The following is a 23954-nucleotide window of genomic DNA, read 5'->3' as shown; positions in this document are numbered from 1 at the left end:
TAAAACAAATTTATATCATTAATTTTGAAATATGCTCGTACTAATATATAACATAGATTTATATTACTATTTTTGCTGCAACAAGGGATTTACCTTTTAACTAGCTTGAATGACAACTCATAAGTGATTCAAACATGGAGTTATCAATTAGAGAAGAAAAGAGAGTTTCCTTAAGAAGATTCGGATGAAACCACCTTTGAACTTAAAGTATGTCTATAAAATGCATCCTCTTAAAAAAATCAGATTTAAACCCTACTCTTCTTTAAAACCTCTTTCAAACATAGCTTATTTTTATAAGAGTGAACTTCCATGTACACATTAGAGTATTTAAAGCATCTTGAGAGTAAACCAGGCTAGATCCATTGTAACTCCAAATCTACCAAGAGTCGAGAGAAATTATGTCCCTTCACGTTCAAAGATAATCTTCCCAAATTTTCTATTTAGTCAATATATCTTTGCCCTTTTAAATTTATTAATCAAAAGATTAAAAGATCCCTGCTTTCCAATTACCGAGGCCAAATTTGCAAACCGTGTTCCAACATAACTTGGTTTGGTGGGCCTAGCCAATACTTCCTTTTTCCAAGGGTATGGCAGGCTAAGAACCCTTATTATAATGGTTAGAAAATTATAGTAATTATTAAACAATTATTATAAAATAATAGCTTTGCAATTATGAATTTGTGGCGTGAAGTATTATAGTAACCCTATAACGATGCTAAAATTTTGAACTTTAATCTTAAACAACAAAATTTAAAGTGGGTGAAAATTTGTGAATCATGACATCAATGTTCTCCGCTAAATATTTATTTATAGCGTATTCAAACGAACGGTTGCACAGCATAACTTGATATAGATTTTAATGTGGATTTGAGAGTGGTAAAAATGCCCACATTCAAAAAGTTTTAAATTAATTTAAATATGGGTAGGGTCGGTCACCGTCGAAAATTTGAGCATATTTAAAGCGCTTTCCAGAAGCAAATTCACACGCTCCACTGGTTTCATCTCAGCGTATTTAGTATGCTGGGTTACCGTGTTGATTTGGCTTGACTTGTTTGTTTATTAGCATGGCCATGCTGATTGTTTTTCTTTAGTGGGTTTTTTCTTTTATTGTATGGGATGTTTTGATTGATTTCATTTTCTCTTTTATTTTTGATTTACCATGTGTGAATGGTCTGCAACCCCATTTTATTTTGTTGCCAAATGCACAGAAGATAAATAAGTATAGATGAAATCTAAGTCGGTGTATTCACCGGAATCTCTAACCCTCTCCTAGGTATTCAACGGAATTTCTAACCCTCTCGTGGAAAGTGCACTGTGCAATATTTTATCGTGGGCGTAATTAACAAAGGGACACTTTGTCTCGCCTTCAAATCACAAATTAATGGAGGTTTTCCGAGCATCCTCGGATCCGTCTATTTTGGCTGGGTATTTTTCGCTCTTATTTGAATCTTTTCCATTTACAATTTATAAGTTCGTTACAGTTTTCTTTAATGAACGCAAAATTTTCATAGTTTGAGAAGTGGTTTCAGAATGAAAAAAAAAAACACGCACTCAGAATTTTCCTTCTTTATATTGAGAGGGTTTTTTGAGAATATTGAGAGAGTTTTCGTAGTTGGTTCGTGATGCGGAGAGGAATTGAAGAAGCAGCCGAGTAAGACCCTTTTAAAATATTCAGTCGCTGTCTGTTTGTGTTCCAATTCTTTCTCTGAGTAAGATTTACTTCTCGGTTTCTCAGGAAGTTTTGGGGGTTTTCTTGTTTCATGAGGAGCTAGGGCTCCTGTCAAAATGAAATTAGAACTCATTGCGTTATGCTGCTCTGGGTGATGTTTACAGTGAATATAATGCGTGATGTTTACAGTGAATATAATATTGAAGAGCCAATAGATTTTACCAGATCCAGCCACCAGGTTTTACCGGATCCCTTCTTCGTACTGTGTATTATCGCAGTTCTAATCGGCATTCACCGCAATCTTGGTTCGGGTAAGTAAAAAATCTCTAAAGCCCCATGAGCGATGCGAAATCATAAAATGCGCTTATTTTATTTTTACTTCAGTAAAACAAAAATTGCATTTTTTTTTAACAAAGTCGGTAGTTGATGATGATGATGGAAACATTCGTCTATCGGCCCTAAAGAAACAAATTATTTATTTTGATTTAAGATTTTATTGTTATGGTCAAAAAACTTGGAGAAAAGCCTCCCAAGCTCACTATAATTTTTCCATTGTAAAAGGCTAGGAAGGTCAGTATTGTAACAAAGATTGTGAAACTGAGATCTAATGTGGTTGTACGCGCAGCACTCTAAAAAGAAGTGGTTTTCATCCTCGATGTTCCTATTCTCACATATATGGCAGATCCTTTCCATCCATGGCGTTTTAGGAACTGCCCAACGACCTGTTTCACTATGGAGCTCAAGGGAATTCGTTTTAATCTTTGCTATATTAATTTTCTTCTTTGACCAAACTCAGTTTACATAGACTTTATCATAAAAAATCTCAAAGCTATGAGATGAGAACGCAGTCTCTTCTCTTCAGCTTGTATTCAAGACTTCCTGAGTTTTTATGTGGATTCTTATGTACGAACTAACCTACTAAAAATAAAAATTTACAAGTCAAGGGCTTTGTGATAGATGTTCAAAGCTTAAAGACTGAATGCTCCTGACTTGACTTGTTTCTCTTAACAAAAAAATGTCCAAGTTCGCTCCCTCGTTGGATACCATGTGATTTGTTTGCTTGTTCTTCCCGTGTCTCTGCTTTCTGCTCCACGTTTTGTTGTATATCTTTGGCTTTGGGTTGCTTGAGATGCTTCTTCTTTTTCTGCAAATGTCCACTTACTTTTTGCATAAATGGGGACCCTTGGGAGAGTCAACGGACAAGGATGTGAGAGGATTAGCCGCCTCGGTTAAGATTGGGATTAGAGGCTATGCAGAAGGGATAAACCAAAGGAGATGATGAGGATCCTTCGCGACCATCAATGGCTGAGATCAGCAGTCAACGGGCATGAACAAGTCCACAAGTTAACTGAACAGAAAAGCAGTATTAAACGCGGAGGTGGTATATCGGACAGGATAAAAACCATAAGCGGTAAAAGGGAGGGGTCACCTGATTCCATTGATCACGGGACATGTAGCATTAAAGGAGAGAGAAAATACTGCTTTTTGGGCGGGTAAACTCCGTGCTTGTTGACTACCTGAAATCAGTGAGAGCCATCCGATCCTATGTGTATAGATCGACAATTAGGGTGGTTCACAGAGATTTGGATGGTCGGGCTAAATGGTGACCATCAGATTCGGCTCCCGATCAACGGTCCTAATTTGATTGGAAGTGCAGGCCCAACGGTAGATATAAAAGCAAATGAAAGGTTTGTTGAAATCCATCTGAGGCATGGGTGAAAAGAAGGATGGAGGCTTAAGCTGAGGTCTGCACACTGTGAAGAGGAAACATTGCTGGCAATGAAATAGAATAGGGGGGGTTTTGGAGACCAAAGAATCACTATAATAACATGAAAAATGGGAATTTCTTCGTTGAGATTGTTGCTGTAATTTTTATGAATGTACCCTCTGTTCTTATTGTGCTTTATCTCAGCCCGAAACCTCTCTTCGATGAGATATATTGCAGTGTAGTTCTTGTGACTTGGATACATGCTTTCCTTGCTGTTGTTGTTCGTGTGAAAGCCTAAATTTCATGCTTTTTCCTTTTCTTTCCCATGTTTTCTTCGCTGTTGTTGCGGTACTGTGTCCTTTGTTGATTTATCGCTGTTGTTTTTTGATTTATTGTTTTTCTCATTGTGATTTTCCTTTGGATTCGGTTAACTTTAAACATAAGGATTTTGCTGGTTCTTAAGGAACTGAGCTATGGTATTCCTCCTTGTTTTCACGAACAAGCCCTTCATTTTTTTTCAATTCTTGGTTTGCAAAGTGATCTACCTATTGATTGTGAATTCTCAAAACATGTCTATAGATTACATCGCTAGAGTCTTCCAAGTTCTTCTTGATTATTCTAAATATTTTGTTCATGTGCCCATTGCTTGGTTTTTTGTTTCTTGCCATTGTCTCTATTATTATAGTTGAATCTCCTATGATGATGGGGTTTTGAATTTCTTTTTTTAATTATTCTTGTTCCCATCAACAAACTGTAAGCTTCTGCCTTGTTATTTGAAATTTGTCCCAAGCCCCATTCATAAGTGACACTTTCTTTCCCATCAGGATTGGGGATTATTCCTCTTGCCCCTGCCTTTCCCGAATTATGGTTTGAAGCCCCATCAAAGTATAGGCAGTGTCTATTTTGGTTTTTCCTCCAGTTTATCAGTTCCTCTTCACTCATTCTTATTTTCCATGTACCTCATGTGCTTATCTTCTTCTACCCTCTTTGCCCATTATTATTTATTATGGCTTTGCTTAGCCAATCCCTCTCTTCCTGTTGAAGGATTTGATTGTCTGTTGGAGCTATTCCTTTGACATTGAGTATTTCAAAGGTTAGACCCCAAGTTTTTGAAAGGGTCTTCTATATCCTTGGAATTTGGTTTTTGAAAATGCACTTGTTTCTTGTCAACCAAATTTGCCAACATAGAACCACTGGAATGCATTTCCATTTTTTCTTTGTTGTGTACGGGTAGGAATTCTCAAAAGTCTGAAGAAAATCTGGCAAGGGATTTTCGAAATTTATTCTTATTTCCAAAGGACTTATCAGTTACTGCCAATATTCTTTGGCAAAGATGCATTCTTGGAAAAGATGCTAAATATTTTCTTCAGTCTGCATGCATAATGGGCACTGTGTTGGACCTTGAAAGCTTTTTTTTCTCAAGTTTTCACTGGTCAATATTCTCCCTTTTAGAAGAGTTCAAATGAACATTTTTATTTTAGGCAGGATTTATGATTTCCATGCTATTTTCCAGGAATCCCACTCTTGTTGATTTGGTTGTTCTTGAAGGATTTTGTATCCAGTCCTAACTATATATTGTCCACCGCTTGGATCCGAGATATATTCATCTTCCTCATCATAGTGAATTAAAAGCTGCTTGATTTTTCTCCATTGCCCTTCTAGGTCTGGCGGGATTGCTGAGATTTTCCAATCTTGCCACTCCTTTTGGTTCCATAAAGAAATTGAATGTAAAGTGTTAAAACCTTTACCTTTCATCCACTCTTGTATGTCTTCAATTTCTGGATGGGTCTGAAGTGGTTATTTTCCCATGATTCTGTCCTCCTAGATTGAAATTGTTATTCCATTGCCTGAGATTTTAGAAATGTATCTGTTCATTAATGGAATTGTTTTTTTATCGAGCTTCCAAACTTGAGTACATTGTCTAATTGGGATATTTCCCTTAAGGAATATTCCTTGGTGCCATCCATGTATTTTGATAAGAGATTCTTTTTCCACCAGCTCTCTTTTCTTGTAATTAGTCTCCATATTATTTTCATTCCCAGTGCTACATTCATAAGCCCAGGTATTCGAATTGATAATCCTCCTTGTTCATAAGGAAGAACCACTTGCTTCCATCTAACCAGGCTAAATTTTTTGTTTTCTTGCTTCCCCCCCTACCACAAGAAACTTCTTAAGATTAACTCCATTTGTTTGTGAGCACTTGTTGGAGCCATGATTATTGCATATTGGTAGATAGGTAGAGCTGCAAGGAGTGCTTTGATTAGTATTATCCTTCCTGCCATATTCAATCACATCATACCCCAGCTTTGTATCTTGTTTTTCATTTTTTCAATTTGTCTAGTCCTTATTTCTATCTTCAAGTTCTCTTTTCAGATTGGAAGTCCGAGATAAAAGAAGCGTGTCCATTTTTCCTGTACCTGGATATCTAAGATTTGTGTAATCCTTTCCATAGTCCTTGGGGGGGTATTCCATCCATATATCCTACATTTTGCAATGCTTAATAGCCCACCTGATACCTGTAGGAAATCATCCAGAACTTTTTTTAACCTCCTTGCTATTATTGTTGAAGCCCTTCCCAGTAGCAATGTATCGTCAGCAAAAAGTGAGTGGTTTATTGTTTTAAATCCTCTTGTTATTCTGATCCCTGTGATGCGTCTTTCCTTTCTTTGATTTTCTAACACCATACTTAAAGTATCTGCCATTATAATATATAGGAAGGGAGAGAGTGGACAACCTTGCCTAAGCCCTCTTGTGCTTTGAAAGAAGTCACTGGGCCTTCCATTTATAAGGGGGGCAATCCAAGGGGTAGAAATGCATGCCTTTATGGCTTCCCGTATTTCTCTTGAGAAACCAAGTTTCTGGAGGACAACCATTAAATATGGATGGCTGACCCTGTCAAAGGCATTAGCCATATCTAAATTTATTATGAAGCCTTTCTCTTGTCTTAGCATACTAGAGTCAATAACTTCTTGTACAATAATGACATTATCTATGATTTGCCTATTGGGCACGAAACCTCCTTGATTTTCAGATATAATTATTGGGAGTACTTCCTTGATACTTCCTTGATTCTGTTTGCAATTATTTTTGTTATTATCTTGTAAGAAGAATTGCAAAGAGAGATAGGGCGAAACCTATTGAAAGTTGATGGGTTTTCTTCCTTTGGGATTAGAGCAAGATAGGAGGATTTTGTGTTGCCTCCTATTTTTTTTTTGGAAGACATTCTTCACCATTCTTAAGGAATCCTTTCTGATAATATTCCAGTGAGATTTGTAGAATGCTATTCTGAAACCATCTGGCCTAGGGGCTTTGTCTAGATGCAGGCTCCATATACCTGCCACTACCTCTTCTTCTGTGGGATCCTTGCACATTGCAACATTTGTTCTTTTTCCATTTTTTTTGTGTATTTCAAGAAATATTCACTTAGCCATTTCTCCACTAGTTGATAGTAAGGTTTTAAAGTGCTGATAGGATGCTTTTTTTAGTTCCTCCGCACCTCTGACCTCTTGGCTTTTGACTTGAAATTTTTCTATTTGATTTCTTGCCCTTCTTATTTTTATTATATTGTGGAAAAAGGATGTGTTTTTGTCCCCTGCCTTGAGCCACAAACTTCTGGATTTTAGTTTTGCCTCTTCTTCTTTCCTATTTTCCCTATATATTTCCCAAAAGATTTCCTTCTGTCTAAGGTAATCTTGCTTGCCTTCTTCTGTGTTTTCTTTTTCAGTTTGCATGCTTTCCATTTTCTGTTGTAACTCGTTTTTCTTCTCTTTTTTTTTTTTAATTTCATTTGCTCTTGCCCATTCCTTTGGTTTGGTTCTTGCAATTTTTAATTTTGTTTCCCAGATATACTGTGGTGATATTGTTACTCTTAACTCCCATGCTTCCTTGACTATTTCGCTAATTTCTGTGTTGCTGTCCCAAATTGAGTTGTATCTGAACGGGAGCAGTCCCTGATTTTCCATATTGCCCATGACTATTGTCACCGGTTTATGGTCAGATGTTGTGGTATGCATAATTTTTTACTTTATGGAGTTGTGCACTGCTACTATGTTTTCTTCTATCAAAATTCTATCCAGTCTCTCTTTTATGTTGCTTTTGCCCACTCTTTTATTGCTCCAAGTGTATTTTCCACCGCTAGGCGAGATGTCTATTAAATTGTGTTGTTCCATTATTTCTTCTAGAATATCCCTGGATGGGTCAGTGTGGTATGTTCCTCCAAACTTTTCTTCTATACTTCTTACCAAATTTAAATCTCCCACTAGAATTATTTTCCCAACTTATATTTCTTTTAGAGCTTTTTTTATGGTAGCCCAACATTGCTCTTTTTCCTTGTAGTGATTTGGGGCATATATATATTTATAACACTGTACCTCTCTTTTGTGTTGGTTTGCATTAGGTCTGTTTGGATCCAATGCTGGCCTTTTTTGTATTTTATTAACTCCCATGTTCCTTTTTTCCATATTGTGCAAATACCTTTAGACGCTCATTGTTGCTTGTATTGCTTCCCCTTCATAATTTCTAATATTTATTTATTTATTTTAGTTTCTTGATTGTTTGTTTTTGTCTCCTAAATCATAAGGATATCTGAGTTTTCTTTTGCCTGAATGTCTCTTGTGTCATTTTCTTTAATGCATGATCCCGTTCCTCTGCAATTCCAGGAGGACACTAACATTATTTACTTGTTGGGTGGTGTAAGGCTCCTTTCCCTATTTGTTGGTTCTTTTTGTTGCTTCCTGTATATCTTCCTAAGAATCTTTCCATAGGTTGTTGCGTTCCTAATGCCATTTCCTTTGTTGCTGCTGCATCTCTGAGTTTTGTTTGTCTTTCTTCCTATTTTTTTTTTGTATTCTACGTTTGGAGGTGCTTCATTTGACTGTTTTCTGGTTAGAATTATGTCTACTGAGGGCGGGGGAGGGGTGTGAGAGTTTGATGCCAGAGGGGATGATAGGGGGTTCGGGGTATGTTGAGGGGATCTGGATTTGGATCTGGATTGTGGTCCAGGGGATGAGGGGGTTGAAGGATCCAAAGGCTCAAAAGGATTAAGGCTGGAAAGGGGATTATTATCTTCTTTGGGTGATGTGGGGTGGAGATCAGAGGATGTGGAGGGTTGCGAGGAAGATAAATTTGTTTGTTTATTGACTATCTTCTTTCTTTTGACCTATTCCCATTTGTTTTCTGGTTATTCACTCTTTTCATTTTCATATATATATATATATATATATATATATATATATATATATTTGCAAAATGACTATATTCGTGACATACCTTGCATTTGAAAGGAACTTGTTCATAATCCAGTTGTTGTATGTGCGTCCACCGGTCCACTTTGATTTTGATAGCTTTTGGTAGCCCTTTCCCCATATCCACTTCTACACAAATTCTTGCACATGCATGCATATTTTCCTTTGGCTCGCATATGTCTATATATTTCCCCACTGTGTTTCCTATGGATTTGATTGAATCATCTCGCCAGCAGTGAAGAGGAAGGTGTGGCAATCTAACCCAGACAGAGATGGCACTGGGGACATCCATTTCTGGGTCGAAATCCCGCGTCCATCTGTTTAGATACAAACCCCTTGTGTCCATAAAATAAGGTCCATTCCTGAAAATCAAGTCTTGATCCTCCTTGGTTTCAAAGTGGAAGGTGTAATATCCTCTTCCACAAAACCTGATTTATATTTTTCCATATATTGACGCAATCCAATTCCTTTCCACCCATTTTTGCACAGTTTTGGGTGATGGCCATAACCTCATAAACTGCCCCACTAATCCTCGCTTCAACAGAGACAGTGCTGCTCTACAGGAAAGGGCAGAAGGGAGTGAGATTTCAGGAATGTCTTCCAATCTTTTAACAAACTTTATGACTGAAGGTCTGTTCTTTGTCGGACCCATTGTGGAGATGAGGGAGGCAAAAGCTTTTGTTGTTCCTTCATTTTCTTGTTGTTGATCTGATAGAAGCTCTCCATCCTCTGGTGTGTCCATGGTACTCAAACCCCAACAGCAGGGAGCCGCTGAGGAGCAGTTGCGAGAAGCTACAGGCTTCTTGTGTCGTTCTCTAGCTAGGGTTTCATTGCTCCTTCAAAATCTCACGGACATGACATGGTAAGATGAAAAAAAAAACAAAAATTGCATCTTATTATTAATTGACTTTATGTATTTAAATTTTTATAATTTTGAATGAAATAAATATGGAGTGTTAACAAATTTTGTAACTCTTTCATATCAAGAAGTTGGGATAGGTAGTTACCTAATCCTAACTACTTCCCTGATTATGAATTCTCTAAGAAGGGATCAAGAGGGTAATCTTTGAGTACCTCAGAGAAAAAAAAAGAGAATACAGGTCTATCATGAGCTAAGTGTCGTGGTGACCAGACAGTTGTGATGCTGTGACTTTTAAGTCTTGCAAGAAAGCATATGTCTTCAACCACTTAAGGCAAGTCTCATGGTTGGGAGGTTAAATTTGATAAATCATAGTTGTGATTTCAACCACTAACTGTCGTGAAGATTGGAACTAGGTAAGTATTTAAATTGCCATGTTTATTTTGGCTGTGAAACAGTATAGGTAGAAATTGAAGGTTGACGAATATTAAACACTTGAACCAGATAAATATGTGGCCTATGGGCACTAGTAAGGACTGTGTTTTATCACATTTATATTAAAAGGAAACAAAAACAAAACTTTGAGGACAGTAAAGAAAGGAAACAATACAACTTTTAGCATTAGAACACGATAAGTGAGAGACTAAGAGAGGAAGTCTTTACTTAAAAACTTTTATTTAGTTACAAAACAAAAAGAAATCAGACTGCTTTTGTGCATTCAGAAATGGATAGTTAAATGTAATCGTTCAACTAGAATAAACTTACTCCCAAACTCGAGAACGTTATATAAAACAGGATAATCATTTAGTGGGTCGGGCACAGTAGCATCAATCCCTATAATTGCCAACTGAAAACAAATAATCAAAGAACTATATTGATCAAATTATAGGTACACGGCAAGTCTCCAAGTTTAGAGTACACAAAATAACATAACAGTGTTATGGACCATGACTTAAGAGGTTGAAACCCTCAGGGCTTAATACCCATGTCAATAAGGAAAACAATGCTAAGGTACGAGTCGAAATTACTCTCGCCACAACAAATATTTGCCCAAACGATAGAGCTATGGCCCAGAACTGACCCTGGGCCATCTTTGCAAAGAAAACTAAACTGATAATTGCCAAAGAAATTTGACAAGAGAAAAATACAAGAATAAAAAAGATGGTTTAATTAATTGTGATTATTTTTCATTTCAGAATAGAGTAAGCTAGTGGACATCAAGACTCAAATACTTTGAACGAGTTCATTTAGGACTTGAACCAAACTTAATACCTCCACAAGAAAATCTAAAGAAAAACAAGAAATGGAAATTCATTGACTGCACAAGCAAAATTGCAATGAAGAATCCCAAGCTAATATTATTAATTGTACATGCGAAATTATAGAGCACATTTAGTACTAGTAAAACATAGCTGGTAAGAGATAAATAACGAGCTCAGCTGGGGTTTGGAACCCCATCAAATCAATCTCAAGGGGTTTAATAGAAAAACAACTTCACCTTGAAATTGAAGAAAAACCCTCATTGCTATTATAGTAAATATAGTTAAACATCAATGGAGGTATACCCATAAGGGCGAAGAATAACCAGATAAACTAACTGAACAAACTTCATTAAGAATCTAAGCATTGTAATGACTAGGCTCGAACTCGGTGGAGAGTTCTCAGAAAGAGTCCAAAACTAAAAAGAAAATCCATAACCATTTCCATTTACATTCTGTCTCGTATAGGCTACAGAGGAAGAGAAGATTTCTTTCACATACCCGAAGACCATCCTTTGGCCAAAACACAAGCCATGACAGAGCTCTAGAAGAGGTGCCTTGTACTAGCTTGAGCGCCAGGGTGCCTCCGGAGGTATCTGCATCGAAACAACATGATCAACAAAAAAGTTACCCTCATAGCCAAATCACGAAATAACTATTCATAAGAGTAAAGCATGACTGAAAGAAGGTAATACCTATGAGGTCACGCGATGGGAGAAAGCTGCAGAAGAGACAGAGTCATCAAACTATTCTTTAGCTACAGAATCATAGCACAAGGCAGCCTGCAACGAATCCATGGAGTCAAGGGATCACCGGGATGTTAACTGAACAATAAACCCTCACCAAAGATCAATCAGAGCTATGAGAGCAAGAATCTACCGTTGGAAGTACATGTATATAATTGGTGTTGGTGTTGGTGTTGCGTGGTTCTTCTCCCAATTTTACCCATACCTCAGGGTTAGTTTCTTGAAAAGATACAGGTCCTAAACCTGTCATGGATCTATGCGGTGTGTTGCATTTATTCTTCATGCGAGCTACCCTTGCTTCTTTTACTTTGTAAATCACAAACACTATTAAACATTAGTTTCCAGAGGCCTCAACTTTGTAACATGAGCGCTCTGATACCACTTGTCATGTCTCCACATAATATCAAAAATAAAAAACAAAAATTAAATATCAGACCCACGGCGATAAACTATATAACATTGTTTGTATACGTGAACTTTCGTATATCACATTTAAATGTATTACATTACCACATATGAATCACTACTCCACTACAAACTCATTAACACTAGCATTGAATGGTTCTGTACATATTTTAGATTTTTTATTGTTAATCTACGGTGATTTCATTTAATTGATACAACTCCTGTGTCCTTCCGAGCATTAGCAGGAGAAGATCTCGGGATTCTCTCCCATTGCTCACCAGTTGTCCTCCCCTTCTCAGCTACTCCACTCCCTCGACGGCTACATGCATTTGATTTCATCCAACAACGTATTCTTGCTCTCATAGCTCCAACTGCTCTTTGGTGAGGGTTTATTGTTCAATTATCATTCTAGTACGTGGTCTTCATCAACACTCACATCCACTCTAGAATATTGCAAGCATTGCTCTTTCTTCACCACCATATCTTCGATTTATCACTTGATATCCATTTAAAACATAACTCCCTCTCACCATCATTCATGAAATTTGTACATTTGACGCTTCTTCACTACCCCGAAGAATAGCCTAGATACTGAATATCTCTATGGACATGCTTCCATCCTAGTAGTATGCATCGATATACATACTTCTAGTTATATAGGTAAGATGTATATGTACTGAGTTTATCCAACTGTCCATCATACAACTGATCTTTTTGACATACATTTTCATACATATGAAGAAAACCTATAACTAATGTTCTTGAAGCACTTAAGAGTGACAAGACACATTAGCATATAACATGATCAACATAACCAAGTCAATGATGTGTCCTCTCAGCTTGGCACTGAAGAACATTGAGAACCATCAACTTGATTTTTTTTTTCTTTTTTCTTTTTCTGTTTATTAATTAGTCTTTCAATTTAAACCAATATAATATAAAAACAAACAAACAAACTCCAAACAAAAGCAAAACAAACAATGTAAGTTTTTGTTGACTCTAATAGGCCTAACTAGTCACTAATGCACCCACTAAATTATTAGCATATCATACATCACAAATTAAAATATCATGCCTCGATCCTAATTTCTTGGAGAATAGAATTCATGCGGCTAAGACTGCATCGAATGTCAATTTGGCCACGCCAGAGGTCAATGCCTCATTTATGTTGCCTCAACACAACACAACATGTTTGCACACAACTCCATGTAGGCATTTCTGTAGTCTGGAATTTGATTTCTTTGCACGTTAAATGATAGGTGCTTTGTTTAGGAGGGTTTTCTTCTTACGCTTGCCAATTCAATCCATCGGATCAAGCTGCTCCCATGTTACCACTTTAAAGGGAAGCTAACAACCTTGCAATCAACTGAAACATGGCCCTTCTTTATTTTCCATCAACGTGTCTGCTCGCATTTATCTCGACTTATCCATAAAGAAACAAAATCCCCACACCATAGTTGAAGAAAAATACATGGATGAATCATTACTCAAATATGTAAGACCGGGCCACTCTTCAAAGAAGTCGAGAACATTGCTGAAATATTGGTCGTTCCAAACATAGTTGTGCCAATATATGGTGTCATTATTCCACATCAACACTAACTGGATGACTCCGTTTGGATCCATCCGCAAGTTGAAGGGTCCAAGACTCAGGTTCCAAGGGCTCCTCCATGCTGACAATCTTTGGCTTTTAGTAACCTTCATGCCACACAATTGTAACGTGTTCATGAGTCTATTCCAACTTTGAATGCTACCATTGATTAATGCAGGTCCAGTGGTTGTCACGATTGATTATTGCAATATCCCAATCCGTTCCCATGCTCTGGATTTGAGGCGTTAGAAACTTCATGGGCGTCTACACTAAGACCTCCACTAGCATGAGAGCATTCTTTTCATGAACACTGAAGGAGTTGAGATCCGGGGAGTTGCTCGATCTCATTCTCCCCTTATTAATTGTGTGCACTTCCATCATGGTTGGTACACAAGTAAAGGAAACACAACCAAAAAAACTAATATGAGAGACAACATTAGACAATGGCTCAGGATCCAATTGGTGGCTCATTGTTTGTTTTATACAGATCGAAAAACAACCGCACATCTATATAACCCAACATAAACATACCTTTACTTTAACGAGCCTAAAATCTAATCTAGTTCAAACACAGTGAATAGTTCTACATAATAAAATTGACTCACACAAACCCTCCACACAACACACTATCTTACTCTATCTATTTACATAGAAATAATATTAAGGCTCTCTCACATTTTCCTGGCCCTACCTTCAAGAAGTCAAGCCAGTGCATGCTCTGATACCATGATAGAAATTGAGAGATGAGCAAAGAGAAATTGTGCACACACAAATCACAAGGTTATTTATTCATCACAACACTTACATATATATAGGACATAACACACTAACTTCGACACATCTAAATCATGACTCCAACTCATTGCATATGAATCAATAGCTTCTAGACTGACGTTTAGGGACTCACAATGACAACTATACATGACATGGAAGCATTACTTCCAGCAGTGACTCCTATCATTTAAATTCTTTTACTTATTAACTCAGTCCATTAAGTTTCCTTATGGAACGACAGTGGTTGGCACAATGGGATGTTATCCCCTCCAACCAGTTTCAAATATCATAGAGAGACATGGTGGCTCAAGGAGTAAGATCCCCACCCTCATGGAATCATAATATCCTAATATATAACTTATTCCATTAAATAAGTTGCAGTGATCTATAAAGAATAATAATAATTATTAATTATAATGATATACATTTATTTTATTTCATATATATTGATTAATATATAAAGAGTGAGTTAATAAGTAGAAAAAGAGCACACATGTGGTAAGGAGACATTGAAAGTAAGAGGTTAAGGCGATATTTGACTCCTCCTATCAGTTAAATTATTTTAGTTATTAACTTACTCCATTAAGTTTCCCCATGGGAAGACAGAGTCGTTAGCACAATGGGATCCCATCCCTCCACCCAGTTTCAAATCCCATAGAGAGACATGTTGGCTCAAGGAGTAGGATCCCCCACCCTCATGGAATCATAGTATCCTAATATATAACTTATTCTATTAAATAAGTTGCAGTGATCTATAAAGAATAATTATTATTATTAATTATAATGATATACATTTATTTTATTTCATATAGATTAAGTAATATATAAAGAGTGAGTTAATAAGTAGAAAAAGAGCACACATGTGGTAAGTAGTCATTGAAAGTAAGAGGTTAGGGTGATATGTGACTCCTCTTATCATTTGAATTATTTTAGTTATTAATTTAATCCATTAAGTTTCCCCATGGGAAGACAGAGTGGTTAGCACAATGGGATCCCATCCTCTCCACCCAGTTTCAAATCCCACATGGAGACATCTTAGCTCAAGGAGTAGGCTCCCCCATCCTCTAGAATCCTAGTATTCTAGTATAGCTAGCATCCTAGTATTCTTGGTGTCCTAACTCTTGCTATAAATTCCTAGTATCCTAGTATATCTAGTTTTTCTCTCCACTCTTGCTATAAGTCTTAAATTCCCCATATCCTAGCTCTTTCTATGAGTCATAAATACCTGGTATGTCATAGGCTCTCAGGTATCCTAGTATATTTGGGTTAATAATTGCTATAAATTCGTAATATTCTAGTATATCCAATTTAGTTCTTGGTAGTATATTTAACTTAGTTCCTGGTACTATATTTGGCTTACATCCGGATATCCTAGTATGTATGACTTATGAATTCAGGTTCCACTTTTGGTAAGTAATAAATTCCTGATATATTTGGTTTAAGTGGCAATAGTTAAGTTTGATACGCTCCCCACTCTCATAAAATCTTGTTAAGTCATAAATTCCTAATATATTTTGTAATCTTTAGATTCTAATTTTTAGCTTATAACAAATTATTCCAACACATTACATATTTTATATATATATAGATATAAATATAAATTATGACTATCTATACAAAGATTAATGATATATATTTATTTTGATTTCATGTTTATTAAATAATGGTTAAAAAAAATAATGAACGGGAAAAAAATCACGTCATAAGTGTTTACATAGAGGAAGTAATATTATACTTTTCTCACTATTTAAATATCTTATATCCTAATCCAATTAAATATTGTTACTTATGCATTAAATAAGTTATAATCATTTATAATATTATAATAAAAATATTTAATATAAAGTATATGATGTCTATTTACTAGTTTGAACTTAGGTAGGAGGTTAACAATTATTTCTCCTAACTATTATTTATATTAATAATAATATATATTTAAATAAAATTATTAATATTTTAAATATTTATTTTCATAATTATTTTAAATTATATTTATGATTATTTTAAAGTTAAAATAATTAATTTTAACTAATTAAATTTAAAATATCAATCAATTGAAACATTAAAATAAATCTAAATTTGAATATATATATATATATATATATATATATATATATATAATTTTAATACATTAAAAATTCTGTGAGATTAAGATAATGCATTATAATTTTTTAATATTATTATTAAAAAATTATAATGAAAATATAAAAATCACTCACTCTAAGGTCAAAGAATAAAAAAATCACAATATTCTTCCTATTAAACGTATGTAATTTTAAATAAATTTTATATAAAAAACAATAAAATAAAATATAGTTAAGTTTATTTTAATAAATTCAAAATTCAAAAAAAAAATTAATTTTATAATTTTAATCTGAATTTAACCAAATCTAATCATGTTATAATTTTACTCTAAATTAAAAATAATGTATTTTTTCCTCTAGATCAATTTTATTTTAACGAAAGTTAAAAATAATATAATATAAAAATTTTAGTATGAACTTTGTTAACGCTATTCTCGTCCAACTCTCTTACAGATGGCACAATCATCTAAAACTACCAGATTCGGAATTACCTTTAATACAAATTTTAGAGATAGGGAACTCACTCTAAGGATTTTTATTGGATTGTAAACATCACATAGTACCATGGATTCGTAATGGAAATTCTCTTACAGAGGGCACAATCATCTAAAACTACCTGATTCGGAATTACCTTTAATACAAATTTTGGAGATAGGGAACTCACTCTAAGAATTTTTATTCGATTGCAAACATCAAACAGTAGCATGGATTCGTAATGGAAATTTGATTGCAAGCAATTAAGTGAAAACTTGTCATGGCTCCACATAATATCAAAAATAAAAGTTAAATATCAAACCCACGGCGATAAACTATATAACATTGTTTGTATACATGCTACTCTACTACGAACTCATTAACGTTGGCATTGAATGGTTATGTACACAGTTTAGATTTTTTATTGTTAATCTACAATAATCTCATTTAATTGATACCACTCCTTTGTCCTCCCGAGTGTTGGTGGGAGTAGATCTCAGGATTCTCTCCGATTGCTCACTAGTTGTCCTCCCCTCCTCGGCTACTTCGCTCCATCAACGGCTACGTGCGTTTTATTTCATCCAACGAAAGATTCTTGCTCTCATAGCTCTGACTGCTCTTTGGCGAGGGTTTATTGTTCACGTTAACATTCCAGTGCGTGGTTTGGCCTTCCAGTGACCTACGAACTCCATGGATTCGTTGCAGGCTGCCTTGTGCTATGATTCTATAGCTAAAGAATGGTTTGATTACTCTGTCTCTTCTGCAGCTTTCTCCCATCGTGCGGCCCCACAACTATTACCATCTTTCAGTCATGCTTTACTCTTATGAACAATTATTTCGTGATTTGGCTATGACGGTAACTTTTTTGTTGATCTTGTTTTTTCGATTCAGATCCTTCCGGAGGCACCCTAGCGCTCAAGTTGGTCTTACGAGGCGCCTTTCCTGAGCTCTCTCATGGTTTGTGTTCTAGCCAAAGATTGTTCTGCGGGTATGTGAAAGAAATATTCTCTTCCTCTATAGCCTATAGGCGACAGAATGTAAATGGAGATGGTTATGGATTTTCTGTTTACTTTTGGACTCTTTCTGAGCACTCTCCGCCGAGTTCAAGCCTAGTCATTGCAGTATTCAGATTCCTAATGAAGTTTGTTCGGTTAGTTTATCTCGTTATGCTTCCCCCTTATGGGCATACCTCGGACTCTTTCTGAGCACTCTCCGCCGAGTTCAAGCCTAGTCATTGCAGTATTCAGATTCCTAATGAAGTTTGTTCGGTTAGTTTATCTCGTTATGCTTCCCCCTTATGGGCATACCTCCATTGATGTTTAACTATATTTACTGTAATAGCAACGAGGGTTTTTCTTCAATTTCAAGGTGAAGTTGTTTTTCTATTAAACCCCTTGAGTTTGCTTTTATGGGGTTCCAAACCCTAGCTAAAATCGTTATTTATCTCTTACCAGCTATGTTTTACTAGTACTAAATTTGCTCTATAATTTTGCATGTACAATTAATAATATTAGCTCGGGATTCTTCATTGCAATTTTGCTTGTGTGGTCAATGAATTTCCATTTCTTATTTTGCTTTAGATTTTCCTGTGGAGGTATTAAGTTCGGTCCAGGCCCTAAACGAACTCGTTCGAAGTATTTGAGTCTTGATGTCCACTAGCTTACTCTGTTATGAAATGAAAAATAATCACAGTTAGTTAAAATGTCTTTTTGATTCTTTCATTTTGCTCTTGTCGAATTTCTTTGGCAATTAACAGTTTATTTTTCTTTGTAAAGTTGGTCCAGGGTCTGTTCTAGGCCCTAGTTCGGTCGTGCAGGCAAATATTTGTTGTGGCGAGAGAAATTTCGACGTGTACCTTAACGTTTTTGTCCTTATTGACATGGATATTAAGCCTTGAGTGTTTCAACCTCTCAGGCTGTGGTCCATAAGATTGTTATGTTTTTTTATGTACTATAAACCTAGCGACCCGTTGTGTACCTATAATGTAATCAATATAGTTTTTTGATTATTTGTTTTCAATTGGCAATTACAGGGATTGAGGCTACTATGCCCGGCCCACTAAATTATTATCCTGTTTGATATAATGTTCTCCAGTTTGGGAGCAAGTTTATTCTAGTTGAACGATTACATTTAACTGCCCATTTCTGAATGCAGGAAGCTTCTATTTAGTAGTCTGATTTCTTTTTGTTTTTTAACTAAGTTCTGTTTTTTTAAGTAAAGACTTCCTCTCTTAATCTCTTGCTTATTGTTTTCCAATGTTAAAAGTTGTACTATTTCCTTTCTTTACTATCCAGGGAATTTTGCTTTTGTTTCCTTATAATATAAATGTGATAAAACACAATCCTTACTAGAGCCCATTGGCCACATATTTATCTGGTTCAAGTGTTTAATATTCCTCAACATTCAATTTATACCTATATTGTTTCATAGCTAAAATAAACATGGTAATTTAAATACTTACTTAGTTTCCGTCTTCGCGACAGTAATCTGTTGAAGTCACAACTATGATTTATCATATTTAACCTCCCAACCATGAGACTTGCCTTCAGGTCCAAGCCTCCCCCTCAGATTTTGCTCACAAGACAGATGCTTTCTTGCAAGACTTAAAAGTCACAGCATCCACAGCTATCTGATCACCACCAAACTTAGCTCTCAAACCATCTAAACTTCTAGCACAACAGACCTGTATTCTCCTTTTTGTTCTCTCAAGTACTCAAAGATTACCCTGTTTGATCCCTTCTTGGAGAATTCATAATCAGGGAAGTAGTTAGGGTTAGGTAACTGCCTATCCCAACTTCTTGATATGAAAGAGTTACAAAATTTGTTAACACTCCATATTTTTTTCATTCAAAATTACAAAAATTTAAATACAAAAATTCAATAATAATAATAAGACCCAGTTTTTGTTTTACTGCAGGAAAAATAAAATAATTACAATTTTTTTGGGACATCACATCTCCTCCCGTAAAATCAAACATCGTCCCAATGTTTTTCCACTGAAAACATACTCGAACAAGTTTCTCTCATAACGTTCTCATCCTCCTACGTCGCCTCATCTGGCCCAAAGTGTTGCCATTGCACTTTAACCTCAGTGATAACTTGTTCCTGCAACATGTTGGGGATTTTTTCTGTTAAAATCCCAAAAACAATATAAACTGCACACAGAGACAATACTCTGATGCTACCACAGGATCTTTAACACAGCGGAAGTTTAAAAGATTGTTTCTGAGAACAGAGTATAACATGCATAAAAGGGATTTGTATTGAAAAAAAAAACTTGGTACAAAATTCATCCTCTTTCACTCAGAGGGATTCACCAGAAAGAAATACAGTGCTATTCTATTCATTCATTTCCCATTACATTCAGTATGCTACACTGCTGCGTATTACAAACATTCACTTGCGCTACTGCGCTTTTGCACGCACTCACTCTCTCTGCGGACTTCTTAGCTCTACTACATTTTTTTTACACAACTACATAAAAACTGATTACATACAAAATTTGAGCGAATTAATGAATGAGGATGGAGACCCATGCTGTGAGCTGCTCGAGGCTGTCCTTCTTGTCCTCGACTGAGTTTCATATTTACTGTGGTGGCTGAGAAATTCAATGTGAAAGAGTTGAATTGCAAACTGTTTCCTTCTTCGGCCATACTAGGAATTGAATGCAGTCGCCTACTGCTGTACTGCTTCACGTCCTCTCTTAACTAACTCCGCGCCAATTCTCTGTTTCTCCTCATATTTTAAAATATATGAAAAGCACTGCAGAACACATAAAGTTTCCTTTTGACGGACTTCAAAAGTTAAACCATTATGCTTCGGAAACCCATCGGGTCCGGGCTTCATCGCATAGCACTTATATAAAAGATTGTGTACCCATGGTTTCCCCGATTGCGATATGCCGATCGCGCTATGGGCCGATACCTCCGATCATATATATATATATATGCCTGAAATACATTAAAACACGAAAAAGAGCCGCTTACGGAACTGAAATAATATTAAACAAAATTTTGAATACCCGTCGGGTCCGGGTTATCGGGTCGCAACATAACCCATGGTAAAGCCTGCCATATTGAAAATGCCGATAGCGATACGCCGATGCGATATCGGCGATCGCTCATCGCAACCTTTAGATGCATCTTTGTAAGTCCTCCACTGCGACTTCGCCGATGCGATATCGGCGATCGCTCATCGGCGATATTTCTTATCGCTGCCACTGCCTACCTGCGATTTGGTTTTTCTCATAATATTGGAGTGTTTATGCCTCCCGATCCTTGGTAACTTTCCGGCGCTGTTTTGGTAGGAATGCAAGCGCTCGGTCATTAGCTTAGTGCTGCTGCACGCCTCAACTGTTGCACAGTTGAAATTACATTTTCAACACTCCCCTTTAATTTCAACTGTTGGGCATTCAATCATACCCAAACACTTCCTCAAAAATTCAAAGCTTTTCTGATCCAATGGCTTTGTCAAAATGTCTGCTACCTGTTCCTGAGTCCTGCAATGTTGTAAACTGATTTCTCCATTGCTTACCAATTCTCTGATATAATGAAACCTTGTATCAATGTGTTTCGTTCGTTTGTGAAACACAGAATTCTTGGACAGGGCAATAGCTGAGCTATTGTCACAAAAAATAACTGTTGCTTTTGCCCGCTCTTGGCCTAAGCTCCTCAACATTCTTCTCATCCACACTGCTTGACATGCTGCTGCTGTAGCTGCCACGTACTCTGCTTCTGCTGTAGACAACGCCACGATTGGCTGTTTCTTGGACGCCCATGAAATTGCTCCTGAACCCATGTGAAAAACATAACCGGATGTGCTTTTCCGATCATCTCCACTTCCAGCCCAATCGCTATCGGTGTAGCCAACCAAATCTGGATTTTCTGAAAAAGTATACAAAATGCCAAATCTTTTTGTGCCTTTGATATACCTTAGTATTCTTTTTGCTGCCTGCCAATGTGCCTCTTTTGGCCTCTCCATGAATCTGGAAATCAAACTAACAGCAAACATTATGTCAGGCCTAGTTGCAGTTAAATACATAAGGCTGCCAACTATGCTCTTGTACAAACTAGGATCAAAATCCTTGCTGCTGTCTTCTTTGCTGAGTTTTAATCCCATTACTGTGGGAGTGATTGCTGCCTTGCACTCTTGCATATTAAATCTGCTCAACACTTCATTTACATATCTTGCTTGAGAGATAAAAATTCCATTTTCATCTTGGTTTACTTCTATTCCTAAGAAGTATTTCAGCAAACCCATGTCAGTCATCTCAAATTCCTCTTTCATGGCTGATTTGAAGTTTTCAATGAGGTAGTCATCATTACCTGTAAAAATAACATCATCAACATGCAATACAACAATTAAAATCATACCATCCTTTTCTTTGACGTAGACGGTGGGTTCTCCCTCACATTTGTCAAATTCATTTTCTAGTAGATAGGAATCTATCCTACTGTACCACGCTCTTGAAGCTTGCTTCAGCCCATAAAGAGCTTTCTTCAATCTGCACACTTTGTGCTCTTGGCCTTTCTTCTCATAGCCTAGAGGTTGCTCAATATAAACCTCCTCCTTTAACACTCCATTTAGGAATGCTGACTTCACGTCCATTTGGTAGACTTTCCATTTGTTTTGTGCTGCTATGGATAGCACTGCTCTCACGGTTTCCATTCTTGCAACCGGTGCGAAAGTCTCCTCATAATCTCTCCCATATTGCTGCTTGTATCCCTTGACGACCAGCCTTGCCTTATGTCTTTCAATTTTGCCTTCAGCATTGCACTTGGTCTTATAGACCCATTTGACTCCAATAACTTCTTTACCTTTTGGTAGCTCAACCAAATCCCATGTCTTGTTTCTTTCTATGGCATTCATCTCCTCATCCATAGCTTCTATCCATTTCTTATCTTTAATAGCATCTTCGAAATGAATAGGGTCTTCAACATGACAATACAAGGCAAATAAGGAATTCATTCCTTCATTATAAATGTCACTTAGATTCCTAAACTTCTTACCTCTTTCACTTGGTGTGCAAATGCTTGAAGATGCACTTGAATCTCCTCCTTGTGGTGTGCTTGGAGAAGCACTCTCATTTCTTCTCAAGGGTGTTCCTTGCTGTCCTTGTGTTGGCGCTGCTGTTTGGGGACGCATTTCAGCCTCCTCTTCATCATCTTCATCATGAGACAAACAGTTTTTAACATTAACTGTTTTCTCTATGCTTCCATCCCAAGCTTCCTCCTCAATGAACTGAACATCTCGGCTCACAAAGAACTTCTTGGTAGATGGGATATACAGCCTGTAAGCTTTGGATTCCTCACTGTATCCTATGAAGATACATTTCTCCCCTTTGCTGTCCAACTTCCTCCTTAGCTGATCTGGAATGTGTGCATAAGCCACACATCCAAAAACTTTCATGTGGGTGACTCCTTGCTTTCTCCCACTCCATGCTTCTTCAGGCACTTTGTTCATCACAGCTTTTGTAGGACACCTATTCAAGATATATACTGCACAGTTTACGGCTTCAACCCAATAATCATTTGGCAAATGCTTTGCCTTCAACATGCTCCTCGCCATATCCATAATGGTCTTGTTCTTCCTCTCAGCAACTCCATTTTGTTGTGGGGTGTACCTAGCTGTAAACTGTTTATGAATTCCATTTTCTCTGCAAAACCGTAGAAATTCTTTGGAGATATACTCACCTCCTCTGTCTGTTCTCAAAACTTTGATGCGCAGCCCACTCTGATTTTCCACAAGTGCTTTGAAATTTCGGAATTTTTCAAACACTTCACTTTTATTCTTCAAGAAATAAACCCAAGTCTTTCTTGTAAAATCATCAATAAAAGTTAGAAAATATTGGCTGCCAGCTAAAGATGAATTTTGCATTGGTCCACATAAATCTGAGTGGACAATTTCTAAGGGTGCTTTTGCCCTTATGCTTTTTCCTGAAGGAAAACTTTCTCTGTGCTGTTTCCCCAAAATGCAACCTTCACAAAGGCTGTCCGGTTTCTCTATCAGTGGTAATCCTCTTACCATTCTTTTTCTGCTCAACAAGTTAAGACCTCCAAAGTTGAGATGTCCAAATCTCAAGTGCCACAACTAATTTTCATCTTTTGGTTGGCTTTGGAAAGCCTCTTGGGTAACTGCTGCAA

Source organism: Pinus tabuliformis, chromosome J, assembly GCF_031772625.1.
Source record: "Pinus tabuliformis cultivar Carrire ecotype Pingquan chromosome J, CPIR1, whole genome shotgun sequence".
Classification (NCBI taxonomy): Eukaryota; Viridiplantae; Streptophyta; class Pinopsida; order Pinales; family Pinaceae; genus Pinus; species Pinus tabuliformis.
This window is presented reverse-complemented; position numbering follows the sequence as displayed.